Consider the following 22,343-nt stretch of genomic DNA (forward strand, 5'->3'; position numbering starts at 1 on the left):
GTGAAGTCACTGCTTGAAGGTTTTGCAATTTCCGAGCTCAAAAATTAAAACATTTAGAGCATTATGAAGGCAAATCTGGAAGCATTTTGCTCAACAAATCCTCTGGTAAAAGTTTAGGTAATAATACTGCAAAACGTGGACTGGATTTTAGGCTAGTGTAACTTGCAGCAAATTTATCAGAATAACTGCCAGAGCATCTATTCTTCAGCAGCTGTCAGATTTCACAAAAAACTGCAATTCCAATGTTTCATTGCACCCTTTCCAAAACATGGGGAATGTTTATGTAAATGGAAAAATTGAAATGTTTTGTCTCTAACAATTTAGTAAGAGAGAAAATATTTTGTATACTTTTAAAGAGCTCTTCCAAGTATAAAATTATTCACATTTTGCTAAAGTGAATAAATCTATAAATCATTAAAATAAAATTGACTCCTGTTTCGATTTGTTCCTGATTGGCGGCCAAGATGACAATCTTCTTGTGGATGTAGAGATTACCAACTACTTCTAAAAAAATTCTTTGGCTGTGGCTGTTGTTGGCTAGACCAGTATTTATTGCCCATATGTAATTGCCCTCAAAGGTGGTAATGAACTGCTTTCTTAAACCACCACAGTCCATATGGTGCAAGTAAGCCCGTAATGCTATTATGGAGGGAGTTCCAGGATTTTAACCCAGCGGCAGTAAAAGAACAGTGATATATTTCCAAATCAAGATGGTGGGTGGCTTGGAGAGGAAATTCCAGTGTTTTTTTTAAAAGTCGATTTATTAGTGTTTATTTATTACGCTAACACTGTAATGAAGTTACCGTGAAAACCCCCTTGTCGCACACTCCAATGTTGTTCGGGTACACTAAGGGAGAATTTAGCCCGACCAGTGTACCTAATCAGCTCGTCTTTCGGACTGTGGGAGAAAACTGGTGCAAATCCACGCAGGTACAGGGAGAACATGCAGACTCCACACAGGGTGACCCAAGCCTGGAATCGAACCTGGGTCCCAGACACTGTGAGGCAGCAGTGCTAACCACTGTGCCACCGCCATGGGTTTGGGAGGTTTATCTAAGGAGGTTTGGTGAGTTTATGTAGTGCATCTTGTAGATGGTATGCACTACTGCTGTTTGTCAGAGGTGGAGTGAGTGGATGTTAAGGGAATGGATAGGGGACCAATCAAGTGGACTGCTTTGTTCTGGGTGGCTTTGAGCTTCGAGTGTTGTAGGAGCTGCACTCATCCAAGCAAGGGGAGAGTGATTCATCACACTGATTATATACCTTGTAGATTATAGTCAGGCTTAGGGAGTCAGATGGTGAGATTCTCATTGCAAGATTCCTAGCCTCTGACCTGCTTTAGTAGCCACAGTATTTACATGGCTAATCCAGTTCCGTTTCTGGTAAACTGTACTACACAGGAGCATGATCAACAACATTCAACACTGAGCTGCACAGGGAAACAGGCACAGATGACGAAAAGCCAAGTTTAATGGTGTAGGTTTTAAGGATTACCTCAGAGGAGAATAGACACACTATGGAAGGGTATTCCAGAGCCTTGGGCCAAGGCAACTGAAAATATGGCTGGCATCAGCCAGCAACTAACATCAGGCATGTCTCAGATGCCAGAGTTGGGGGTGGGGGGGTTTAAACATGGAGATCTTGAAGAGTATCAAAGCTGAGGACGATTATAGAGATAGGGATTACCAAGTGTGGAAAGGGATTGAAAATCAAGGGTGAGATTTTTTAAATTAAGGCATCTTTACAGCAGAAGCCAATGGAGGTCAACAAACACAGGGCTGATGGTCAACAAGCTTGCAACTTGGCACAGGTCTGGGCACAGACATCAGACTTTTGGACCATCTCAAGTTTAGACAGTAGAATGTGGAGGCTGGTTGGGAATACAGTACAATAATTAAGTCCACTGGGAACAAGACGTGAATAAGGGTTTCACCAGATGAGCTGAGTTAGGGCAGAAATGAGCAGGGTTACTTCAATGGAATTAGGCTTGGTTCTAATGTGAATATGTGGTCAGACGCTCATCTTGAAGGTCAAATATGACTCCAAAATTGAGAATAGTCTGGTTCAGATAGTTACCAAAGGGAGGGATAGTGTCAGTGGCTAAGGAAACGAGTTATATGGTGAGGATTGCCAGCTACCTAGTCCCCTTGACACTAAGGGGTAATTTAGCAAGGCCAATCCACCTAACCAGCACATCTTTGGACATGGGAGGAAATCCACACAGAAACAGGGAGAACGTGCAAACTCCACACAGATGGTGACCCACACTGGGAATTAAACCCAGGTCCCTGGTGCTGTGAGACAACTAACCACTGTGCCGCTTCACTTTCTCTTTAAAATGATTTTTACAGCAAAAGAAAATGGTAATGTTTACAGTAGACAATGCTATACATTTGATGGTCAGTCCCATGCACCAGTTATTGTATCTGTTTCTAGGCACACATGTACGTCAGCCCTTTAATGTCGACTTGAGAAATCAGTCAGGATAAACAGCATAAATAATTCTGAGACTTTCATGCATAATTAAGCCCAGTTCATCTGTTCACAGCAACTGAAAGATAACAACACACATTTTAGAAATTGTTAGCCACAGGAATGTTAGTTACATTCACTTTTGAATGCATGGAGCCAAGGGGGGATTTTAACATCTATTACTGAACGGAGTGCCTTAAAACAAAGATTCATATTGGATGATCAAGACCAGTTCCTCATGATTCCATTCTTTATTATGGAACTAGATTACATTTTGTTTTGAGGTTGAGTCTCCCCAACTTGTTGAATCCATTAAAGCTAATATTGCAGTAGACTTCCAAAAGCAGTTAATTTATATATAATTCCTATAACTATTCTTTGCCATTGAATTCTAGCAATGACAACACAGTTCACAGTAAACTGCCAGTACACAAATAGGACCTTTGGATTATTGACATGATAAAACATGAACGGCCCTGTGACGAATTTAGTTGCAAATACACGTTATAGCACAGCAACTGGAGTGAATGTCTTCCTTAAATGCATCAGTGCTAGTCAATATCCAATTACTACTTGTACTCCAGAATTTAAATTCCAAGTTTTAAAATACAGGCTCTGGAGTGAAAATTTAGTAAAACCTGATCTCACTAGCTCTTAAGATCCTTGCAAACTTTCCTGCACATCAAGCTGCCCTTGGAGATGTGGGATTAAAAGGTCTGCTCGGTTTTTATCGTTGCAATGTTTTGTATCAATATTCCCAGGACAATTAGTATATTTTCCATGGCTGGATTCTAACAGGTAAGAGATTGTCATTTTTATGCCTGCCAATGTCTTATTCCAGATGAAAATCACTCTTGATATTTCCAGAAATTAAAGTGGAGCGCACAATGGCAAAAGGTGTTATAGGTAGTGGTTTGTTGCATTGCTTTTGAGATGTTCTGATACCGATTATAGTTAGGATTAAAAGGGAATGTGCATATATCGCATCTCATCCTGTCCTTGGGATGTCCCAAAGCATTATTTTCTTCTGTATTCCCTCTCAGCAGCACTCACTGATATACAGGCACCATGACCGTAACCAACATGCACATAGCTAGGTCCCAAAAATCAGCAAATCGATGCACGACCAGCCAGTGTGTGGGGTTTTCTGGCCCTTCCCAATGGCAAACTCTTCTGATGCTGCTGAAATTGATACCGCCACCCCCCTCCCACCCCGTCAATTGGGCAAGCCACAAACGCCCACAGGCTTTGGAGGGACAGGAAGATCCTGCCTGGGCGAGTGGTTCACCTCTTCCTCCACAGCAAAAACCTGTAAAACCCCAGCCAGTGTCTCTGATAGCCAAGGAAAGGCAGAAGGGTTTTAAACCTTTGCATTTTGTGTTATAAGAATTTCTGTGCAACCTTCTATTGGTGCCAAGATGCAGAGGTTATCTTCAATCAGCACATTTGCATGTCAGGTTCATCCTGGCTCATGTATACTTAAGTTGTGTCACACTGAGGTGGGTAGAATGTCATTGGATACTATGGAGTGCTGCTAAACGCAATAATTTTGTTGTCTATACCAGCTTTTATTTTCCCTTTGGTTCACTACCAAATGGGGTGGTATACACCTGCTGAAACTGGATGCTGTCTCCCTGACAAAATGGCACTGGCCAAAAAACAGGAGTCCTGGGACCAAGCAAAGCTTTCCAGTTCCTCACAACCTTTGTGGTCGTGGGAATGAAAATGAGACAATGCAGGTGTTGACACGTGATTCAAAGCAGGAAGATTAAGAAGAAACAAAATAAAGCTCTTGGGGCTAAAGAGATAAGGGCAGTGGGGGAGGGAGGATCAGGAGGCGAATCTGATAATCAGCCATTATCAAAACGAATGGCACAGCAGGCTTGAAGGGCCGAATGGCCTACTCCTGCTTCTAATTTCAATGTTACACTTCGTGGCCTGGGCACTGTAACCTTTAGGGACGAGGATTAATTTTACTTAAACACATTTGCATCGGTGAATCCCTTGAAATCTTCAAGCAAACCTCTAAGGGACTACAGATTCCTGGCTGAGATCCCAGGATTTGGACACAAGAACTTGCTCCCCGTGCCATAGGATCTTTTACATTCACCTCAGCGTGCAGCAAGGTTCTCGGTTTCATGTCTCATCCAAAAGGTGGCTCCTTAACACTGCAACATTCAATAGTGCAAATTAATTATCAGCCTAGCTTCTCAGCTGGTGATCTGAAACTGGCTCTGTGACAACACTGATGTTTTTCTCAACTGCTCTGACACACTGGGTGGGATTTTACCACCTCGCTTGACCCAAAGCAAGAAGATCCCACCCATGGTCAATGAACATTTCTGTTGTCCACCTCTTGCCCACTCCAATTCCATGGCAAGAGGTGACAGTAGAATTCCAGCGATGACCTTAAATTAGTTTTAAAGTGAGTAGTTACTAAAAACCATTACGCAATACGGTGGGCAATCCACAGTAACAATGAAGTATAACTGTACCCCTAATAATACTATTACTGTGTAATAATGATCACAGTGTAACTATAATGTATCAAATAAAGCCATGGTTGTAGCTCACTAACATAATATAATATATAGCAATACTCAACTTGTGCTGCAATGCAAGGCCCAGCCTCATCTCCATTTACTTTTACATGGGCGGCATGGTAGCACAGTGGTTAGCACTGCTCCATCACAGTTCCAGGGATCTGGGTCCGATTCCTGGCTTGGGTCACTGTCTGTGTGGAGTTTGCACATTCTCCTCGTGTCTGCCTGGGATTTTCCTCTGGGTGCTCTGGTTTCTTCCCACAGTCCAAAGATGTGCAGGTTAGGTTGATTGGCCATGCTAAAATTGCCCCTTAGTGTTCTGAGATGTGTAGGTTAGAGGGATTAGTGGGTAAATATGTAGAGATATGGGGGTAGGGAATGGGTGGGATTGTGGTCAGTGCAGATTCGACGGGCCAAATGGCCTCCTCCTACACTGTGGGGCTTCTATTTCCTAGCCCGAGACTCCACTTTGATCGTCTCCACCAATTCAAAGACTGGAAATCAATACCTTCACTTAAACGTGAAAAGACAACAATCTCCAAACTGCAACTAAAAGGCCAAAAAACCAACAACTTCTTCACTCTCACATGGATACATATTGGACAAGAAAATTCGCAAGAGTGTCAGTATATTGGTCAGGTATGAACAATGACATTGAAATCGTCATTGTCAAGATGGGAGAGGCATATCAAGAGCATGTGCCAAGTCAGCACAAATAAACACTGATTCCACATGGTGTGCCTACTCACCGATGGCCCAATTCACATCCAACCTCTTCCACGTCAACGGCACTGATTTCATCACCATAACGATTACTTTATGACCATTGGTAAAGCTCATGTTTGGCAGACCAGTGATTACCAATTTACCTATTCTTACCTATTCTACTCGCTCAGGAACTAGAGAGCAAATGTTAAAATTGTAAAAGATGACGACCAATGTGCACAATTATAACGCAGGAACCTTTACAGCTGGGTCAACCAGTTTGCATCCAAGATACCACAGAAGGTATGTGGCAAACAGCCACGGTGACAAAGATTTGCTCTGATCCAAGGTCATTCAAAGTCATTAGCCACAAAAGATGAGGTCCCAAATGCAACTAAGAAAAACATCCAAGAGTGACAATCGCATAGATCACTGAGGGCAATTAAAATGCAAGGTTACAAGATCTGGGCATACCTGTTGATTATCTCTATGCTCCAGAGATTCACAGAGACATCAGCCTTGTACACATTTGTAATGTTAACTAAACATGAACATATATTGTAGTTATACTTCCTCCCCACCCCACCGCTGCTGATGTCTTCAAGTTTTTTACCTTTGTACACATATATCACAATGTACGAACATACATGTTTACAGAATCCCTTGATGGCTTTATTTAATTATAGTAAGGAGTCTGACAATACCAGGTTAAAGTCCAACAGGTGAGACTCCTTACTATGCCTACCCCAGTCCAACGCCGGCATCTCCACATTATTTACTTACTTAGAGTGTTAGATCAGCCATGATTTCTTCAAATGGAGAAGCAGGCTCGAAGCGCTGACTGGCCTACTCCTGTTACTATGTCTTATGGTCTTGCATCATAAAAATGCCCCAAAAGTAATGATATAAAATGAAGTTAATACAAACAGAAATATACAGTTGTTAAAAAATGTGCATGAGCGTGCACCACACAATGGAATACAGTAACAGAAAAGGAATTTAGACACACTGCAGGCATTTGAGATTGTTACATTGAGAAACAAAATGTCATTTTATGGCCTTGAGCAAATCTTAGGAGATAACTATAACATGGTTCATTTTTCTGCATTTAATTCCCCACCAGAGGTAAGCTCTCTCTTATTTCAAGTGTATCCTAGTAACCTTTATGATGTTAACAGGTATTAACAACGGATGTTCTAACCTCAGCAGCAATAATCAAAAGCAGACTGGAAATTTATCCATCCCAGTGTCTTAATAATCATGGCATTGGTTAGAAGCTAATTTCAACTGGTCTCTCACAGTCACATAAGACGATTGTGGAAGCATTACCGCAAATTACACTTTTGTTTCTACTCACCTATCTATCAACAACAATCATCCCACAGCAGACAGTTTACGATTCAACTAAGTACCAAACTGGAGCCAACATCTCGCAGTTAAATCAAAGTTATTGTAGATATTTTTAAAAACTTACATTTCATATCAGAGTTCCATCAAGATGATTGGAATCAAGTGTTTCTAGAACAACGTTCAAAACATTTGAGGTCTGCTAATAGTTTTGTTTATTAGTGTCACATGTAGGCTTATGTCAACACTGCAACGAAGCTACTGCGGAAATTGCCTAGTCTCCATTCTCCAGCGCCTGTTCAGGTACGCTGAAGAACTGAACATGGCCAATCCACCCAACCAGCATGTGTTTTGGACTGTGGGAGGAAACCAGAGCACCCGGAGAAAACCCACGCAGACACGGGGAGAAAATGCAAACTCCGCACAGACAGTGACCCAAGCCGGGAATTGAACCCGAGTGCCTGGCACTGTGAGGCAGCAGTGCTAACCACTGTGCCACCCATGACAGGTCATCGACCTGAAATGGCAACTCTTTCACTCACCACAGATGCTGCCAGATCTGGGCCTTTCCAATGTTTCCTGTTTTTATTTGTCTGACTATTAAATTTGTTCCAAATTAAAGCTAAATATAAAACGAGGATTAAATATAAGCTTTAGCAATGTAAGAGTGGACATGAAGATTCCTCTAATTAACTGTCTAATCCTTTCCAGAAAACAGATCAAAGATTCTCAATCATTATTGCAGAGCCTGAAGAACACCCGCACTCTTAACATTTTACCTAATCCTCAGGTAGTCCTAATCCTCACAGGTCAGGAAGGCACTCAGTTTGCTCGCTGGCTGTATGTTAAATGGCCTTCAAACTGAAGTTGTCGTGAGGTTTCAGTGCTTTAGTTGAGAAGTGTCAGATTAGTACCATTGGTTCTAATATTTATCTTCTTGGGTGAACTAACGGAAGAGTCAGGCGTTTTACATGGCCTGGTACCAAAAGTAGCTCCAAAAAAAAAGTCATAGGGACACAAAACATTATCTTTCTCTCTCCAGGAGATGCTGCTAGACCTGCAGAGTTTTGTCCAGCATTTTCTCCTTTTATTTCAAAAGTAGCTGCTTCTTTACCAAATTGGTTGTGAGACAACCTCATACGATTGGGTTTAATCTTTGCATCAGATTTGCCAGGGGTAAAGTAGTGCAGTCTGAATACAAGGCTTTGCAAATTGGAAGGAATTTGGAGTACATCCCTAGTCTCACACTGAGTAGCACGTCTTTCCAAGCTAACATTGGGTGTTATAGAGGGCACAGTACAGCAATCTTATCGTCATCCACAGTACCACAGTCATGAAATCATTCACATGAGAACTGAGGAAGCTGGAATAATCTCTAGAGGGATTTATGAATGAAATTGGAAAGGAGAAAATTACAGTCATTTAATTCACATTACCCATTTATAGGCCAGAGCTTTCCAACTCTGTGCTTAGCAGGCCAGGATTTTCCCTCTAATTGAATGGATGGAAAAGTCCCAGGCTGGTAAGCACAGAAGCAGAAATTTCCTGACCATAATCTTCAGGAGTATTATTACTGCACCTAATGTACAGCTACACCTTGGCACATTGGTATGCTAAATGTTATAATTTCATTGTGTTAACACTGCTTTTGTCAAAATCACAGCCTTTTAAAGAAAAGGGAACAAATGGAGCCATCAACAACTTATAATATTTATGTAGCGCCTTTAACAATGAAACATCCCAAGACACTTCACTGGAATATTAAAAGAGAAAGACACATAAGGAGCTACTGGGTCAGGGGGCCAAAAGTTGGGTCAAAGGGGTGGTTTTTAAGAATTGTGTTAAAAGAGGGAAGTGAAATAGTAAGGCAAAGAGGTATGGGGTAGAATTTCAGAGCTTGAGGCCTGGGCAATTGAAGTCACAACGATGGAGCAATCATAACTAGGTTTGCACAGGGAGTCTGAATTAGAGGAGCACAGATTGGAGGGGTGTGGGGCTGGAAGAGATTACAGAAATAGCAAAGTATAAGATCACAAAGGGAATTGAAAATAAAGATGAGAATTTTAATGTTAATAAATTGCCTGGCGGGGAGCCCATGTAAATCCATGAATAGGATTTGGTGCAAGTTTAAACTCATGCAATGGAGTTTTGAATGACCTCAAGATTAGAGAGGGTAGAATGTAGGACACCAGTCAGGAGTGAGTTGGAATAGTCAAGTTTAGAGATAGCAAAGGCACGCCTGAAGGTTTCACCAGGAGGAGATGAGCTGAGACAATGAATGTTATGGCAATGGAAATAGTTGGAAGCTCAATGTGGGATCACACGTGACATCAAGGTTGCAAACTGATGGTTTACACTCATAATGCTGCCTGGGAGACGGATGGAATCAACAGTGAGGGAACAGAATTCCATGTATTAAATTGGAGGAAGTTTCTGCTCATCCAGGACTGCACATTGGACAAGCAACCTGATACTTTGCCAGCAGTAAAGGAGTGAAGAGAAGTGGTGGTGTGGTAGAGCTGAGTGTCCAGCGTATATGTGAAAATTAACTCTGTGCTCTCAGATGAGACCACCTAGGAACAATTTGCAGATGAGAAATAGGAGGGGGCCAAGGGGCAATCCTTGGGGGACACCCACAGTGTAGGGCAAGAAGAGAAGTCATTGAATGTTGTTCTCTGACTACAATGAGATAGATAAGAATGGAACCAGTAAGAACAGTTCCAACTAATTAAACAACAGTGGAGAGGAGCCCAGGAGGATAATGGTGTAGTTAACTGTGTCAAAGGCTGCAGACAGGTAGAGAAAGTCAAGGGGAGAAAGTTTCTTTTTGTCACAGTCACATAGGATGTCTTTTGTGACTTCGATAAGAGTTACTTCAATGCCGTGGCAGGGACAGAAATCTGATTGGAGGGATTCAAAAGTGGAGCTCCAGGAAAGGCAAGAACAAATTTGGGAGACAGCAAGTTCAAAAACTTAAGGGAAAGCAAGGTTGGAGATGGGACAGGAGTTTGCAAGGACAACGGGGTCAAGGGTCTTTTATTGACTGGGGAGATGATGGCAGATTTAGAGAGGGTCAACATGTGAAGAAAGAACCATTTACAATATCGGCTAACACGAGGACCAGGAGGGAAAGTTTAGTGATCAACTGTTTAGTGGGAACAGCATCAAGGGAACATGGTGGGGTCTAACGGACAAGATGAACTCAAGAGGGCATGAAGGAGAGAAACTTAGAAAAACCCAATTGAAATGTCCACCATCGTTTCTGATTAACTTCTAAAAACTGTTCACACCACAAAAATTGTACCAGGCCCTCATTTAATTTCAGGATTCTTAGAATTTTACAGCATCACAAGAGGCCCTTCAGCCCATCGTGTCTGTGCTGACCATCAAATACCAATCTATTTTTTCCAGCACTTGGGTCCGTAGTCTTGTATGCAATGGCATTTCAAGTGCTCATCAAAATGCTTCTTAAACGTTGACGGTTCTCAACGGTATCCCTCTTCGGGAAGCAAGTTCTAGGTTCCCACTAATGCTCACCAACTTTGCCATATGGGATCATCACAATTTCCCATCAACAGACAGGATTCTCCAACATACGCCAGGGACACATTTTGAACATTGATCTCTGAATTCGTCTCAATTCATAGGAGGATTGGCAGACCAGGCAAAAAGATATCCAATAGGGAATTCAGAGCAAAGTTCTTGACCAAAGAGTGATAAGAATGTAGACCTCGCTATCACAGGGAGTGGCTGAAGTGAATAATATAAATGCATTTAAGGGGGAGCTAGACAAGCATATAAGGGAGTGAGAAATAGAGAATTAATATAGAATTAGGTAGCAGGAGGCTCAAGTGGGGGACATAAACACATTTGTCCCATTAATCCTGTGGCATTTATCCTACGTACAAAACTAGCATACAAGTCAGAATTTTACCACCATTCATGCCAGTGGCATTCTCATATCCCGCTACAGTGAACAGGGATTTGGCTGGCCGCCAAATTCTCCAGCTTCGCTGCAGTGGGAGCAGGGCGTGAACATCAGATAAGATTGCGTTCACAGTGTTTTAAGGACTGCATAAAATATGCCATCAGAAGATCCTTACAACAAATGGATAGCACTTTCAGTCTTACTTATCTAATAAGTCAATGCCAGAAATTAAAAACTAATCAAACTAAAAACTTTACTAGGAAGAGATTTTTGATTTATGATTACAAAGTCAATACTCTATCACTTCTACAAAAACATCAAACTACTCTAGAGAAACCAAGCAGCTGCTGATGATGAGTCATGACAACATTCTGACTTTGGAAGCAAATATCAATGACAACCCACTATTACTGGGGGGCTGTGTGATTTCAAACAAGAGTACCAAACCAAAAAGAACCCTTCCAGAAAGTCAAAGACTCTAGATTAAAAGATGTTATAAAAACAAACTGCTTTCAAATTTCCTCTTTCTTTTTAAATAATGCTTTATCTGATTTTTCTTTGGAAAGCACTGAAATACTAACATTAAAACAAATATAAATGTCAAGTTATGAATATAATCATTCTTCAGAACAAAATTTAGAAAACAAGGAATGTTCATGACCGAAAAGATGCAATAGGATAATTTGAGGATAGCATAAAGCTGTGTTGAATTACTAAGAGATTTACTATCCATTGACAACTTGCACCTATACAGAAATTGTAACAGAGAGAGAAAAAAAAGATTTTTCACAGGATCATAAAGAAAATGGACAATGAGCTAAAAGAGGGGCGATAAAATCTTGGTCAAACTGCTCAGGTTCAAGGAGGATGACTGACATGGAAAAAGAAGAGAATGAGGTGGAGGGGTTCAGGAAGGAGGTTATAGGCTAAGGTTACCAATGCTGAGGCGATGGATGCCTAAGAGGCCAAAGTCAGAGAAACGGAATGTTCATTGATAGAATTGATCAAGTTGATAGAAGGTTACAGAAATAGGAAGTGGCAAGGCTATCAATGGATTCTAAAACAGATGATTATTTTATATTGAAGGCATCAAGATACTGGAAGTCAATGTAGACCAGTGCGGACAGAGATAATGGGCAACTAGGATACAATGGCAGCAGAGTTTAGATTGAATTGCAGGTGTCAGAGCGTGGAAGGCGGAAGGCCGGCCAAAATGTTACTGGAATTGTCAAGTCGAGATACGAGAAGGCATAGGATAAGCGATTCAGCAGCAGATGGGCTGAAGCAGGAGTCTTTTTAGTATGTTGAAATCTTTCAAGAAACGTCAAAGACGCATCAGAAAATTACAACACATCAAGTTGCTCAACCAGAAATATACCCATTTAGAAATAATTCAAACAGGATCAGAACAGATGGCACCCTTCATTTTGAATTGAAAAGTTACAAAATTGTAGATATTATTGAAATGCTGTTGAGAATCACGCAACACCAGACCATTGAAACTTAGCGTTTTTAAAGTTTATTTATTAGTGTCACAAGTAGGCTTACATTAACACGGCAATTGAGTTACTGTGAAAATCCCCTGGTCGCCACACTCCAGTGCCTGCTCAGGTTTGCCGAGAGAGAATTTAGCATGGCCAATGCTCCTAACCAGCACGTCATTCACGGCCCACATATCATGTATTAAATGTAGATGCTTACAATGAAGGCCATGTACTCAGCACCAAACACTTAAAACAATCCATTACTTTCCAATCAAGTTAAAATCATGCAGGTTTTGTACAGAAACACAACAACTATAATTAGGAAATACAGTTTAATGAGAAATTACAAAACCAACAATTACAAAAAGCAGCATTCAAAATCTAATGCGGCATCCTAATTTCCTTAAAGTGATTACTTGTGGAAAAAAAATTCTAAACCAGACAGGTCAGCTCATTGTAATTCCAAATCCGTCTCTAGTGGCTTATTCAGGAAACGTCTACATGTAGTTTTCTTCCAGAAAGAGGGACGTGGCCATTAGCACAGTCTTTGTGCAGGATTTTGGCATAAGTCTAACATATCAAGATGCTTCATCAGGGTGACGACTGAGTGATTCAACAAAAAGAGTTACAAAGTGTTCAACTTAGTACATTCATTTGGATGGCTTTCTAACAAGGTACCCAAAATAAATCTGTAAACAATTTTACCAGAGCTCATGTTGTACTGATGCTGCGAGACTGATGAAATATTTTAACAGCTGTTAGACAACGGCTGATGGCTTAAAGTATACTACTCAAGAAACAGCTAGACAAATACGTTATCCTTAATTACCAGTACGCTGATCAGATATCAATCTGAATTTTCCATTAGTCTCAAAGACGCGGCAACAATAAATGTCGGTCATTATTCTATGCAAAACAGTGCATTGAATTGATCAGATATATTAGTATTGAACTTGCAGTTCAATATTTACCTAAAACATTTGAGGAATACCAGTTGTAAATACGTTTAGGTTGACTTCTCCACACCCCCTTGGATATACTTTCAAAACTGACCAAATCCGGATGTATTAATTCTTAATCTCCACCTGGAGTTCCAAAATTATTAATCTTATTTTCCAATTGCACAAGACAAGCTTCTCGTTCTTAAGCTGTCCTTGTTGAGGCCATTGATTCGATTTGTCCCACAGCAAAATACAGCAGATGCTGTAAAAGGTGAACACAGTGGAAGTGCTCGACATGTCTGGGAGCGTCTATGTGGAGAAAAACAGAGATAATCTGAAGGGTTTTGTTCCCATGGGCTTCAAAACCCCACCGTCAGGCTGAAAATGGGGATCATAAGCCTGCACTCTGGGAACATCCCGTGTTGGATTTTTCCCCAATTTGCTCAATTATGACTGACAGCAGGCTCAATGTCCAGCTAAGGATAAATGGGTAGGTTTTTGGACCTGTTGGGCCAAAGGCCTTCCAGCTTGAGAGCAGCAGCAGCTGTTTGAGCAAAGTGCGGGAGAGGGTCCTGGAAAACGGAGGCACCCCTTTACCCAGTTCTTGAAGCTGAAGCCTGGTCTGCCACCGAAAGCCACCTCCAGGCAGCTAAACTATCTCCATTGCCTCAGCACCTGCAGGGACCCGGAGGCCAGCTTGAAAATCCCAGTCCGTCTTAGTTAACAAGCTTGTAAAATGGCTTACTAGACTACCCGTTATGTGCAAAGAAATTGTGGGGTGGGGGAGGGAGGGGAGGAGTGGGTGAAAACAGGATGGAGTCAAGAACAGCATGGAGGCAGGTGGCACAAAATTCATATCAATCCACCTCCAATCCTCCCTGGCAGTGATATAAATAGCCTGCCCAATGTCTTAGGTCATAGACCTCCAGTTGCATTGAGCCCAATTTATTACCATTCATTCTTTGTACAAGTTGCAGCCAAGAAGGGATTTATTTTGCTCTGTTGAAACTTGGCTCATTTCAAAAGGCTTAAAGTTGGCAATCAGTATTGGGAAAAGGAATTTAAATGAGTACTAGGTATGAGCGACAACATCAGAAACAGCCTGTGAAGAAGCTGCAGAAACACATGAAGCGGAGAGAGAAAATGGGGGCCTTGCATAAGAGCGAGCATCAAATCAGAACCAAACACGGGCTAGGTGATCCTGTTCCTGCTGGATTAAGATGCAGAGCCTCGAAGTGCTGCTACATGTAGGAGTTGTTGCAACATATGGGCGGCGGGGGAGTTGGGGGGGGGGGGGGGCTGCGCGGGGATGGTAACCGATGGCAGGGAATGTACTGTGAAGCTGGGAAGGACCAGAAGCTGAAGGGATCGTAGAAACAGCAGGGGCATAAGTAATGCCAAATGGCAGTCATCATAAGGATCAGGAAACCAGTGACCAAGATCAACATATAAACAAAAGGTCAGGAACAGGAGCATCTAGACTGGCTATACAGGACAAGCACAGTAAGACATCTCTCAACACCAGGTTAAAGTCTAACATGTTTATTTGGTAGCTACTTGTGCTACTAAATAAACCTGCTGGATTTTAACCTGGTGTTGTCAGACTTCTTACTGTGCTTACCCCAGTCCATGCCAGCATCTCCACATCATACAGGTCAAGGGCAGAGGTTAAGAGTTACTGATGAATATTGTAACTTTGGGTCATTAATACCTTGTTACTAACAATGAGATTTTTGAAAACAGAAAATAATTCTTGCTTAATGTAAAAATTGGAAATCTGTTTGGAACACTTTGCAGTGTGTGTCAATTTATTTCTCTTTAAAATGCTCTATGCTTCTTTGTGTTGTGGGTTTTTGCCTATTTTAAAGCATGCCATGTCATGGTCACACAGTTCAGCTTCAAGAGTTAATTGTTTGTGTTCACGGTCATGTTCTCTTATTTTCAGGTGAAGGAACTCACCAAATGCCTTCCTTACTCTTCATAGAATCCCTGCAGTACAAAAGGCGGTCATTTTGGCCCATTAAGCCTGCACCAACAACAATCCCATCCAGGCTCTATCCCCATACCCTACGTATTTCCCCTGACATCAAGGGGCAATTTAGCCAATCAACCTAACCCTTTGCACATTTTTGCAGTATGGAAGGAAAGTAGAGCACCCAGAGGAAACCCACATAGACATGGGGAGAACATGCAAACTCCACACAGACAGTCACCGAAGGCCAGAATTTAACCCAAACCCCTGATCTGTGAATTGTCAAGTTTTAGACAAACATATTTTGTTTTCATGCTGCTCTCTCAGGAGAGCACCTCTGAGCTTCTGTAAATGTGCACCATCAAAGCACGTCTTCCAGCTCAAAAGCAGTCTCATTTATTAACGACAGGGCTATTGGCTCCACTAGTATCCCAAGCACTCATACTGATGTATTAATTCTTAATCTGCACCTGGAGTTCCAAAATTATTAATCTTATTTTCAAGTTGCACAAGACAAGCTGCTCGTTCTTAAGCTGTCCTTATAGAGGCCATTGATTTGATCTGTTAGCTAAGATCAAGCATCAGATCAAGACAAAGATGGGGCGAAATGCCTTATCTTGTCAGCTTGGATCTTGTTTTTCTCTCCTGCAGGGGCTATGAATTAAATTCAATTGGAATTTGAATTTGGTTTTTGAAGAAAGCAATCAATGGATTTGAATCTGCCTGGTCCATTCTGAACACTGACTTTGTAACTTTTAGGACGGAGCAAACATTTTCTTAAAAACATAAACTGCAGCTCTGGCAATTGCTATCTGGTATACATTGCTGGAAATGCACTTATGTGGATCCTGACGATAATTCTGAGGCCCCACCAATATCATGTCATCATTCACCAGTTATGCTCATACATGGCTAAATGGGAGAAAGTCGAAGACTCCCAAAGTCAATCCTTAACTTCAACACTGGAGCGAGATGGGGAGAAGACCAGAGTGAAGAAAAGCAGGGAAGAAAACAGCGAATGCAAAAAGGGAAGTGAAAAGAAACAAGAACACCAGTGTTGATGACCCTGGAAAAGCAAGGATAATGCCAAGCTCAAAACCAGATAACAGTCGGTTTGATGTTTGCAACTACAATTTTTTCTCCGTTCAGATCTGTAACTTATAGCATGATCCAGTATCAGAACACCAGCCATTTTAATCATTATCACAAAGCAAAATACTGTACTGGGTGGTCCATCTGCCCACTCTATGCTGACAACCACCAAGTAGAAGAAGTTGAATCATAGATTGTTCAAGTTCAGAAAAAGGATAGTTTCAGATCTTTATCCTATGATTTGGCGGGTAGGAGTGGCAGCATCAGGGAGAAATATTTTTCAGTTGTTGTGGTCGCCAAAGTATTTACTGCTCAACATTAAATGGAAATAGTAAACTTATGCTTCAATTTGCAGCTTGTACAATGCCAAAAGGAAAACACAAGTTGGCCCTCTCCTTTTCACGCTCTTATTCACTGCCCATCTTACAATTAGTAAATGCTCCTGAATCTCCCCAGAATTTTAATCTATCACAAAGGGCAATCCTTTCAATTTAACATATTCAGCTTTTTTTTTGGGTAGCTATGATGTAAATAGCTCCCATTGCAGCAGGCAACAAAGAACTTCATTGGCATTACCCTCACATTATAGCTGTTCTTTAGAAATCATTCTGCCAGACAAATGGTGAAACTCCCCAGTTTGGAGTTGCTAAAGTATATTTGAGAGTTTTTTTTTGCAGAATGATCTGTGCCTCAGCATACTGATGTCATTCATTTTGCTTTCTCAAATCTATATGTTTTCTAACAGGAATGAAATCTTTACAAAAAGATACATGCACAAAAACTTATGGCAAAATCAAATCTAATTCATTTCAACATCCTTTTCATTAAGATAGAACATAAATGACTTTCTGCTGAGCCTAAACTGTGTGCTAAGTTGAGCGAATGCCTGATGTCTTGTGCAGCTGCAAGAGCACATTGAATTAAATTAATTCAAGTGCAAAACAAGGTTAGTGTAATAGCGAAACAGATAATTATAAATTGCACTCTTTCACACGGCGATGAAGATACTTATGGATCATCTCCCTCAAAAGATACAATTTAAATCATGACCTACCTTTTATAGAATCCATGAATTGGTTGCAGACACAAGAACTGCCAATAATCCAAACAGAAAGCTTTTAATTTCAACATTTTCAAATTGTCCAGTCCTTCCTCCAGTAAGTTGCTTTAAATAATTCACAGCTTTGGCTTCAGTATTAAGTTCACATCAGCATTTATGTTCACAAAGCAACTCTATAGAAATCTCCATTCTTCAGAACACCAATATTTACAGGAGATGGTTGTGGAGCTCTCATTCTTATTTAACTTCCAGGGATAAAAACTTATGACAAGGACAACAGCACATGTCTACCTTAGCTGCTGGGCTTTTTAAAAACCGACTTGTGCTTGCGGAGCCTATTCAATATATTATGCGTGGTAATCAGTGCCTCTTTGTCATTTGAAACCTGCTTTTACCATGTGATTTTAATCCAGGCGTGAGAAACTTCAAGTGTTCATTGTTTCCTGGATTCCTAAAGATGCGTCAAAAAAAATACTGAGATCTGGAAATTGGCACAATAATTTTCCAAAGAAGACCAGATAGCTCCAATTCAGGTTGCTTTCCTTGCCAACAAATAAGGGGCCAGGCTGTAGTAAGTACAGTACGAACACAACTGCTTTCACCGGACACTTGAATTCAGAACTACAGCTGCTCCATTGTCTGCCACTTTCCGAGTATGAGAAATGTGGCTTTCCCAATAACCCAGAATGACAACGGAAACAATACCTCACTCAATCAGGGTGTTAATTATGCCTTATCTAATTCCCGGCACCCTTTGCCAATCAGCTCTGCGAGCGAAGAAGCTAATCATCTGTACCACATGGTGTTCAGTGGGCAATCTCCCAACCGTAGGAGGTTGCAGGCTAAAGCTGTATAGATAGGCTGATGATCGTTGCCGTGGCAACTGGATCACATTGATAAAATCCGGAATGGAACATGGGTGATGGTTCACTCACTAACCCTAAAATAAATGTGCTTATTATGGTAAAAATGCAGACATCGCAATCAATTAGAAAAGAATGGCTACGTGAAGTCAAGTACAAATTGAACTCTAACATTAATAAGTTCACAAGCGTGTGTTTACATTCAGACATCTAATAGCCCCTGAATGCTTCACATATTTTTTCCTTGTAAAATAAGGACAATCACAAGGCTGTTCACCACGTTCCATTGTTTACAAACACTTTTTTTTAAAAGAAGAAATGGCTTTACAACAATGCAAAAAATAATTTCCAATTGAGGGCTCTCAAGTTATTGAAGCGTCATTCAAAATATGAGTTTTTTTTTCAATAAAAGCTCTGGCCATTGGTATACAGTAATACATGCTTCTTCACATCAGTTGGAAAAGCTGGTCAAATGTCAAGTGGTCGTGGCTCTGTTCTTTTGTGCCGGAAATCCAAGTTATGATAATGAATGATGTTAGAATCTGCAGCTACCACACAAGAGCTCAGTTGGAGTGCAGTACGATTGTCCACAGCGAAATATTACAAAGAGATCCTAAAACTGACCTGCCCCTAAAATACAAAAAAGGCAGACAAATGCCACTGGTTTTCTCAACTCCTCCGATGATATTTACATTTATTTTAAGATTTCTTCATATGTTGCCATGGCAATTAGAAAAAAAAAAGAGTGCTGCAAGTAGAAGGAAGGCCTGGAATTTCATCCTTCAAGTGGGCGGAGTGTGTTGGGAAAATTCCTGGCTCAGCCCACCCACCTGGGCCAAAAGTGCCCGCAAAGGCAGGACCACCATTGCTGGAGGGCAGGCCAGCTGACCTGGGAAGAAGTGCAGAGGGAGCCACAGAGGTTCCGGGTACAGTGGTGGGCTGTTTAAAAGGATTGCTTCAGCACAGTGGAACTTTATGCCCCCCCCCCCCCCCCCCCCCACTCCGCCGCACCGCCCAATGAAAATAAAACACACAAGTCCTCCAAGCTCTCAGCCCTCATACCCTCCCTCAACCATGCCCCATACCCCATCCATGTCACCTCATGCCTCTCACACAGCCCATCTCCTCATACCCCCAATACCAAGCCCTGTCCTTCTACCCACACCCTTAGGCCCCTCACCACCTCTTTGTGAAGCTCTGGCACTTCCATGTCCACTGACCCACCGTACGCATTCTAGAGCCAATGAGCAGAGCAATACGTATAAAATAAATTTAAAAAGTAATCCACTTATAACTTTCTTCTGTGCTCGAAAAAGTCTGACCTGCAAGCTTAATTAAAGCATTAATCTTACAGATTCTTTGAAATCTCAAAAAGCACAAACTCACAAGTGTTTGAAACCACTTAAGTGTCAACAAATAATGTCACTTTGGCCACAAAGATCAGAAAGCTTGAGCTGTCGTCAAACAATGTTTTCTTTGGGGTGCCGGTATTCTTCCATTACAATACATTCCATTACAATCTGTGCTCTCAGTGTTTGGGATTCATTGGTTCTACAAACTGTATGGTGGGTCAATCGGCATGGATCTGGCATAGCAGATAAAAGGAGCCTGAAAGGGTGGGTTGGAAGGTTGGAAGGGCTGAGCTTGACATAGGAGGCTTGAGGAATCCTTTTGAACTTCTCTTTATATTAGTCTTCATGACTTCTGCAGGGAACAGTGAAATACAATTCTTTAAAAACCTGGCTCGACTCCATACAGATTGTGAAGTAAAACTACATGCCTACCTCCATGATGGAGCCAGCTTGATCAGGAGTGCTATATCTGGGCTTTTGACAGGAATCAGCCTGCATGCTTTAAAGGCACAACTGAAATTTAGACAGCCCTGGAATCTCAGAATTTCATCCCACTCCCCGCTATTTTTAAAGGGCTCCAGAATCAACCTGACTCAAAAAGTCCAGGCCAAAGTGCACATTAAAGAATTCAACTGATCGGTCGATTTTCTGTGTTAGAGACGACACTGTTTTATAACATGGGATCACTAAGGCCACAGCTTAGTGCCAGGAAAACCAACTGCAACCATGTACCCAAATCCACCCTCCTCCCCTTTTCCCATGACAAAAACCATTTGTGTGTCCATCAATGCGTTCTCTTAGCCGTTTTCCCAAGTAAATCTCCCATTCCCTTTCATCTCAAGATGAGCTTAGTTAACAACAACATATGTTTATGTAGAGCTTTTAACATAACACTCTTTGAAGTTGTTTGGGAATTTATCATACAAAGTTTGATACCAAGGCATGTCAGGAGATCTTAGGTCAGATGACCTGGGTGAATTGGATAGATTCAAAGAAGTGAAGAGAGAGGGAGAGTGGTTTAGAAGGACAATTCCAGAGTTTAAACTTGAGACAACTGAAGTCACAGCTCTTAATGGCGGAGTGATTAAAATCAAGGACACACAAGTGGTTCAAGTATCAGTGACCTCAGAAGGGCTGGAGGATGTTCCCAAAGTAGGGAGGAGCCAGGCCATGGAGTAAATATTAAAATCGAAGCAATGTCAAATCAGCAGCCCATCATAGGTTAAAGAGCATAGGGTGAATAGTATTTGGTACGAATTAGGTCACAGGTTTGCAATGAACTCAAATTTACACAGATTGCATCAAACCAAATATCAAATTGGTTGAAAGGATGATAGCCTTTTGGGAACTGATTTGTCAAAATTCTGAAATGCAATTGTTAAAGAAATAATGCCTCTTCCAGTAATCTGACTGGTTCGATATATTCAGTATTACTATACTACAGCACCATGATAGAACATAAAGCAAGATCATGCCTGTGGGCGAAAGCAGCAGTGGCACGCAAAGCTGCAGTTTTGGAAGAAATTTAGGAAGGTCTCTTGATGGTTTAGGATATTACTCCCTCCAGCAAAATTAATCAAGAAAATCAAGACTTACAGATTAATTTCATCTCCAAGGAGCTGCCATTCTATACGAGTAATGTGGCTGTGTTCGCCTACATGGTGGTGCAAATGTAATTGTTTGTGAAGCACTTGAGATTTTCAATGATGGGACACAACATGTTTTGCTCCAATTTTATACATTCAAAGCTTTTAATGCCATGAATGAGTCAAAATGGAGACACAAGGACTCAAAAGCATTTGACGATTCATGAAAGAGAGAGATACAACCAATATATTAATATGCTAAGTATTGTTTCTTTAAAGCATAACTAGCCAAAGCCTGCAACTTTCTAACATTGTCCCAAGTTAAGCACACAACTAATATTTCGACATACCAGCATTCAGACTCAATGTATACCCATGGTCACATGGATACAAACAGAAAATTATCTTTGCCAATACCCCCAGCTTTATTCCACATTTCAGTCATAACAGGATCCTCAGTGAACCTCAGCGGCTATAAATCATTTTGTACGGACTTCCTTTTCATCTTGCACCTGCACACTTATCTTACCTGGGCATTCATTTCTGTTCAACATTTCAAAGCTGATTTTCAAAATAAAGTGATTCTACTTTAAGGTTTTTGACCATGCCACAATAGAAGGATCTTGGGTCATTTTTGCTAAAATGGATGACTTATATTACTCATAAAGAGTTCAATTGACAGAACAGCTGAAATGGGAAATACAACATTGCATTTAGATGAGTTTTAAGAAAATAAGTTTTGGACAGTGGAAATTTGTAGAGATACACATTGCGTATTCACAATCATTGCGGTGTGAACATTTTTAAGTTTTGCATGTCTGGTATAAATTGTTTGCTCAGAACGTACATGAGAGAAGGGGGCAATTTGATTGATACAACTTTTGGGGAATACTGCAATGAAGGAAGGAATCAGAGGCCCTATCCATCTGATTCCTGTGAACATGGGAACAGGAGTAGACCCTTTAGCCCCTCGAACTTGATCCGCGCCATTCAACCAA

The 22,343-nt window shown here is 41.2% G+C and overlaps 1 protein-coding gene across 4 annotated transcripts in view; it reads right to left on the reverse strand.

The window, feature by feature from the left end:
* iqsec1b (IQ motif and Sec7 domain ArfGEF 1b) overlaps positions 1 to 22,343 on the reverse strand; it is a 450,843-nt gene that overhangs the window by 142,304 nt on the left and 286,196 nt on the right. The window contains exon 1 of one of the 4 annotated variants that reach the window (XM_080182208.1): positions 17,539 to 17,603. The exons of the other annotated variants lie outside the window; for them this stretch is intronic. The gene's annotated coding sequence lies outside the window, so the exon portion shown is untranslated. Of the gene's footprint in view, positions 1 to 17,538; positions 17,604 to 22,343 lie in introns of those variants that run through there. 4 annotated transcript variants of the gene reach the window in all.

The sequence above is a fragment of the Carcharhinus amblyrhynchos genome, chromosome 3, assembly GCF_965287045.1.
Source record: "Carcharhinus amblyrhynchos chromosome 3, sCarAmb.v2.hapA, whole genome shotgun sequence".
Classification (NCBI taxonomy): Eukaryota; Metazoa; Chordata; class Chondrichthyes; order Carcharhiniformes; family Carcharhinidae; genus Carcharhinus; species Carcharhinus amblyrhynchos.